General features: G+C 39.6%; 1 protein-coding gene across 1 annotated transcript in view; it reads left to right on the forward strand.

Moving 5' to 3' along the window:
* Positions 1-6: 6 nt before the first annotated feature.
* The window catches only part of LOC104525784 (PDZ domain-containing protein GIPC2), a 22362-nt gene continuing 15972 nt past the window's right edge, over positions 7-6396 (forward strand). Inside the window, exon 1 of the mRNA XM_010169039.1 lies at positions 7-84. The gene's annotated coding sequence lies outside the window, so the exon portion shown is untranslated. The remainder of the gene's footprint in view (positions 85-6396) is intronic.

The following is a 6396-nucleotide window of genomic DNA, read 5'->3' on the forward strand; positions in this document are numbered from 1 at the left end:
CCCACGGGCCGCGTGGAGGGCTTCGGCAGCGCCCGCGAGCTCTACGCCAAGATCGCCGAGACTTTCCGCATCCACCCTGCCGAGGTAGGGCCCGCCGGGCCGGGGCCGGGCAGCGGGGGCTCCGCGGGCGCGGAGGGGGCTGCGAGGGAGACGAGGAGGGGCTGGGTCTGCCGGCCGGCGGCCTTTGGCAAATTTATGCGGCCGTGCGTATTTTGCACTTTTGGGGGAAAAAGTTCCTTTTGCTGTTTGGGAGCGAGCAGCGCCGCACGGGAAAAGACACAAACCTGAGCGCACTGAACTTCTCCAGGGAGCAACAGCGGCCCTTGTAACCAACACCTCCCTGGGCTCTGGCTGACCTGTCGCCAGCCTGCTGTTTAACACGGCTCCTCAGCGCTGGGTCAAACCGTTCGTACCACATTTGAGTGGAATAACGAGTTCCACTGCAGGAATTATTAACTGTAGTGATTCGTTCCAGTTAAAACAAAAAAAAACCAAAAAACCCCCAAAAAAACAATAACAACAAAAAATCAAGGGATCCATGAGGGTAAACACCCAGAATGAAGGCAATGGAGGGTATAAATGCTTTAAATCTGACTGCATCTTAAAATTCCAGCTGAAGGTGATGTTTGGTAAGTTTTAGTAATGTTTTTATTAACCAGGTAATAACTTTTAAAAGGCCCATAGTTTAAGTGGGGCTATTTAAATCCGGATTTTTTTTAACTCTGCTGCCTTTTTGATCTTTTTTTTTTTGAGCCAAGTTTTAAACACTGTTTGGATAATGATTCATTTGTGTTTGTAAATGCATTGTTTTCCCTTAGATAAAAAGGTAGTGGCTGTATCAAGTTCTTCCTACGTGGTTCTGTGAACCTTAACCTCTGAGTGGCAAATTGAAACAGAGTGCTCACATTTCCTTGTGCCTGCATGTGGCTGTACAGCTTTATTTGTTTTCTTCTCTGTAGCTAGCTCTTTTAGAGCAGTAAAGACTCCTGCTATAGACTTTGTTCTATGAGTCTGCTGTTGCCTGACCTAGCAGCATTTCAAACAGTAAATTGTGAAAGAAAAGTGGCAGTAGCAGTGAATATAGTTTAACCAGTCACTGTTGCATTAAGTAATTAAGAAGTGCCAGTATTGTTGCCAGCTAATGCACCTGTGTCCCAGACCTTCCCAGCTGCTTTCTGACCTGCTGCTGCTCTGTTTTCTTTCCATACTGAGCTGCTGTTTCCCTTTTGTTCTGTTCCATCTCCAGTTATACCTTTTACTCCCAAGTTCTCATAATTACCAGATTATCTTCCATTTTAGTATTCTTCCTTTCACTGTTGAACTTTTGTTACTGATCTTTTGGCTCCACTGACTTGAGAAAGAACAACTTTCACCTGGAATGTCAATTTTATATGAATGGTGCCCTCCCATTTCTCCTGCTAGATGTATAATCTGACACTCCCAAAGGTTTTAGAGGAAGCACCATGTTTCATGGGCAGCTATTGCCAAGCTTGTGCTAAGCTAGATGTTTCATTCTTCTTTTTCTCTCTACTGTCCCATTCCTATTTGTTGGGGGTTTTTATGTTGTTTATTGGTAAAAATGGATGAGAAATTGTTTCTGGAGGCACTGAACTTAAAATCTTTTACTCAAGAAATTCAGTTGGCCTAAGAAACTTAAGTTGTATGAAATGAAAATAGTGATCAAAAATATTTCCTGGTGTAAAGGTGGCACAGCGGAGTAAAGAACCTGAACCTGAGAGTCTTGCAACAAGATTTTGGATGGACAAAATAAAATGGGCTAGATGAATGAATAGAAAGGGGTGCCATGAAACATGAATTTATGAGCAACTGCTGAGCTTGCTGGAAGTAAGGGAAGACTAGATGCTTTAAAAGGTATTGTCTAGTAATTAAAGGTGCTTTTGAAGAGACAGTCTGGTGTAAAGAATAATGCCAGGAGCTACACTTTAGCAACTGAAAGATACTGAGGTACTCAAATGCCCTTTGTAGGTGTTATCTGTCTGGGAAGGTTTCTATGACCTAGCTATCCTGAAGCCTACGGGCAGTGTGATACTTGAATGCCTTCGGAAACAGGTACTATCACAGAGATCTCTGCCCTGTAGTGCCTGAGGTGGAAAACAGAGGAGGGGGGCGGGTGGTGAGGAAGTGCTCAGTCTAGAGGACTGGCTAACCACCTTGATACGATATGTGAGTTTACTGCAGTGTAGTCAGGGGTATGGATTCTTGAATAAGTATCTACTTAAGTGGAACTGTATTTGTAATCTGTCACTTCTCCTTTTGACTCCACCTGGTCATTTCCTCTTCATATCACATCTTGCAGGACCAGCCGAGTTTAACTTCTGCAGAAGAATCCTTTACAGGATCCGTGATTGGCTGTCAACAGTGACAGAGCAAAGCCTGTATAAAACATAGTATTTGTTGGACATACACTGACAAAAACTTATGTGCAGACCTGGATCATGAGTAGGGTAGGATGGGGACAGAACAAAACAGGTATAGCTTCAAAGGAGACACTCCTTCACTCCTGTGATATTTGCTAGGCATCTGTGAAGAAGTGGGCCATATGAAAAGGTGAAGCAGCTTTCTGAGGCTTTTCCTGTATCAAGTTTTCTTGTCTAGGTATTTTATTCTTCACCCATCTTCCTAGGTGAAAATATATCTGTTACCTCTTTTGAATCTGACATTCAGCCTGTATTTCTGCCCACCTCTCTGAATTTCACTGTGACTAGCATTTCTTCTTTTCCTGGTCCAAACTGACTGTGCTTTCCACAGGGAGGAGAAGTGAAGGTGGCTTCTAGCAATAGATTGCCTGTATTATTAATATGAGTGCTGTTTGAAGGTAGATCACATTGTTCTTGACTTTTAACTTGATTTCTTCAACAGGGTTTCAACAAGGAAGCACAGAGCTAAAAAAAATATAAATAGATGCAATTCTTAGCTAACAACACAGCCCATCCACAGTTATGTGGATGTTTCTGCTTGTGTAAGTAATACAAATATCTCCCCTGTTTTTTCAATAGAAGGGGAAGTAGGAAGAGTGTTGGAAAAAGTAATTGTGTATGGTCTTGGCCATTTAGGATTACTACTCCACTGTAACTATCAGGAAATGTAGCAGGGAATGTTATGTTCCTTGTAAGGTGCAAGAGCTAAGTGCAGCCTGTATGATAAATAAATGAGCCCTGACCAAAGGACAATGTGGGTCTGTTAAAGCAGTTGTTGGTGGTGTGCTCCTGTGAGAGCACATGGCAGGGCTTTAAAGTATTCAAAGTAGCTAATCGAACACTGGGAACGTGGATATTAAAGTCCAACTGTAGCAGGGCTATTTCTTGATCAGGTGAGAAGGGAATGGTAAGCCACAGAAACTATATGGACTTCTCATTTGTGTACTTGTAATTTGCACTTTTGATTATTTTGTTTGCTTTGAAAGGGGAAGTATGGTGGGGTTGCTGAGGTAAGTTGAATGCTCAGCATGTGTGTGTGTTAGGAACCCATGGAGGTTGTGGTTTCTTTCATGAAGGAATTTTGCTTCATAAGGGGAACCTTCCTGGTAGTACCAAGGGCAGATGTGTCTCCAGTAACAAGAGTTCAACGGCTGAGGTTGTGTCTGGGCAGCTGTTCCACAAGCCTTGCCTCCTCATGATAAGCAGTTAAGTACACCGTGAGGCTGTGCCACATGAAACTTTCACAGAAGTATTTGATTTAAACCTGTTCGACTTAAACTTTCATGATAAAGTGCTGAAAAATAAGCCATTATGCTGAAACGTAGGTTTCTGAATAGAAGTGACCTTATTACAAGAAAAAAATATGAATTATATTTTTAGGAGGTTAGAGAAAAGGGTCAGCTTGTGAAATCCTCATCACCAAAGTGTTGGAAGTTTCAGAGTGTATGCTTATCTGTTGAAACAAATGGTTCACAATCTCGCCTACAGATTGAAGACTAAGTGAGCAAACTTAACACTCCCTGCAAACGACCTCCTCCCAGCCCTATGGCAACAATTGTTTGCTTGCTGTTCCCCTAAACAGTGCTTAAATTTCACACCCATATTACATGTGATGTATTAATGATCTGTTTTTTCAAATACTTTTAAGCAGTATGGAAGAATTTACACTGTAATTCTTGTGTACTCTGGGATTAAAAGAACAATAAACCACTGAATTGTTATTTTATAGTACTCTGAATGTATTTGGGGACTCAAAGTTGCATACCTGATAGAGTACCAAAAGCACAGCAGAATTTGAAGGACTTGGTTACTTTTCCTGTTGCTGCAGCTAGTCAAGGCTCCCATATTTTCCCTTGGTGAGAATAAAGGGAGTAGGATATGTAGAAAATACGTTGGTGATTTCTTAATATAACGACGTCTACATATATAGGGAAATATGTCAGTGGGTGTTACATCATGCTCAGAAGTAGAATTCCCATTTCCCCACCTCTTAAATAGAAAAAGTTATTATTATCTCTGTGAATTTATCTGAGATGTACTGATTTTAAAAGTACTATTAATAGCTGCTGAGTACATAATCTATCAGTCAACTTATTTTTGATTTCTTCTCAAAGTGTAGGCTTAATATGAAATATGAGAATGTAATTAATATATAGGATATGCAATATGGTACTACATATATACTTTATGTAATGCATAGTATAATCCTCTTTTTCTTAGCTAATACAGTTTCTTTATATAACACACAGTGTAACCCTGTTTTTATTGGCTAATGTAGTCTCTTCCTATTGAAAATACTGAGGCAGGGAATAATCTGTTAGTAATCTTATCTGACAAATATATTTTATAAGGTTGTGCATAAGCCCCCAATCCCTGCCAGCCAAATGGAATTTCCTTGTTCCCTGCGCCACACAAGATAACTCTCAGTGAAGGAGGTATCCTAGATACTTTGTGACTGATGTAACAGCTATGATTTATAAGATCTTGCTAAAGTTGGCATGAAATGTCACAGCACTGGTATGCTGAGTTAAAGATCAAATGCATATAAAGATTGAGGGTAAGAAGAGAGAGAAAAGTCTTAACAATGAAAATTGCACATTGAATTTTTTTCTTGCTTCATTTCTGTGTAAGAAAATCACTATTAAAAATATACCAAACCTTGAGTGAATGGAAGGTGTACTGTAGTAGGTATTGTTTCAATACATAAGCTGTTATTAGGTACCCATATTAGACCTGTGTAAAATCTATGAAAAAATACCATTTTTTAATTGACAGGTCTCAGACAAATAAAGCTGTGCTGCAGCTGATAGACGTTGTAATGGTATATTGTCCTGGATAGATACATCTTTAGTACATTACTCTCTGCATATATCTGTTCTGAGAAAAAGCAGTTGTTCACTAAAGAGGATAAAGAATGATTTAAGTTTTATTTTTGACTGGCTGATGCTCTCTCAGCCTTGTGGTTAGCACAGAACTGACTCACAGAAAATTCTGCAGACTTATAGGCTGTAGTAGGAATGCCATACAGATGAAAGTCTAAAAAGAGAAACTCTGTATCGAGTTTCTAAATATCACATTTCTGCTCTGTTGCCAGTTTTATCTATTCAAAGGTGTGACAGTAGTTACTAGATGATTGTCTGTGTGACAAGGTCAGTTGAAGGATGCTAATGTCTAAAACGTAAAGACATAGTGCTTGTTGTTCATTCTAAGAACAAGAACTGAGTTGCAGTTGTAAACTGATCAAGTTATTATGTAACTTCGAGAGAGCTGAAAATTTATATGAAAACTTTACATAGTCTGTTTGAATTGAACTTTCTTGGTTAAAAAAAATGCTGATTATTAGAGATGATTATTATTTATAAAATAAATTCTTTAGATGATGTTACTGCTTGAGTGTTGGTTAACTGAAGAACTTTGCTTTACCTGAGAGAATAAAACAAATATCTCTTAAGGATGTGCTGTTACAACTCTCATTGTGAAAGTAAGGTGATTGCAGCGGAGGTTTGATGGATTATATGAGATAAGAAATTAGCCTTCAAAATAGGGCTGTTTAGTGTTGGGTTTTTTGTTTGTTTTGTTTGGGTTTTGTTTGTTTATTTTTTAAACAATAACTAACCAAGACCCCCATTCATCAAGAAACACCATCACCATACTAAACTTTCAGCTTTTAAAACCCAAGCTCCCATAGTTATAGAATCTTAAGTTCTAGAAAGCTTTGGAAACTTAAATGCTCTCTGTGAAAGACATTAGGAAAAGTATTCAGCCCTCATTTGACCTGGAATAGATTTGAATAGGTTGGTGACTTTCATTTCCATTTCCATTCTGCTGTTATCCAGTGATGCCAGAAGAAAAGAAAAGGCATTTGAATTGTTCTGGTGTGGAAAACCCCATATTTTTTACAGGCATGGCAAGGGAAGCTGGGAGGGCTTCCTTTTCTGGTGAAGCACCCCGGGGTTCA

The sequence above is a fragment of the Antrostomus carolinensis genome, unplaced genomic scaffold (genome assembly GCF_000700745.2).
Source record: "Antrostomus carolinensis isolate BGI_N321 unplaced genomic scaffold, ASM70074v2 scaffold10200, whole genome shotgun sequence".
Taxonomy (NCBI): Eukaryota; Metazoa; Chordata; class Aves; order Caprimulgiformes; family Caprimulgidae; genus Antrostomus; species Antrostomus carolinensis.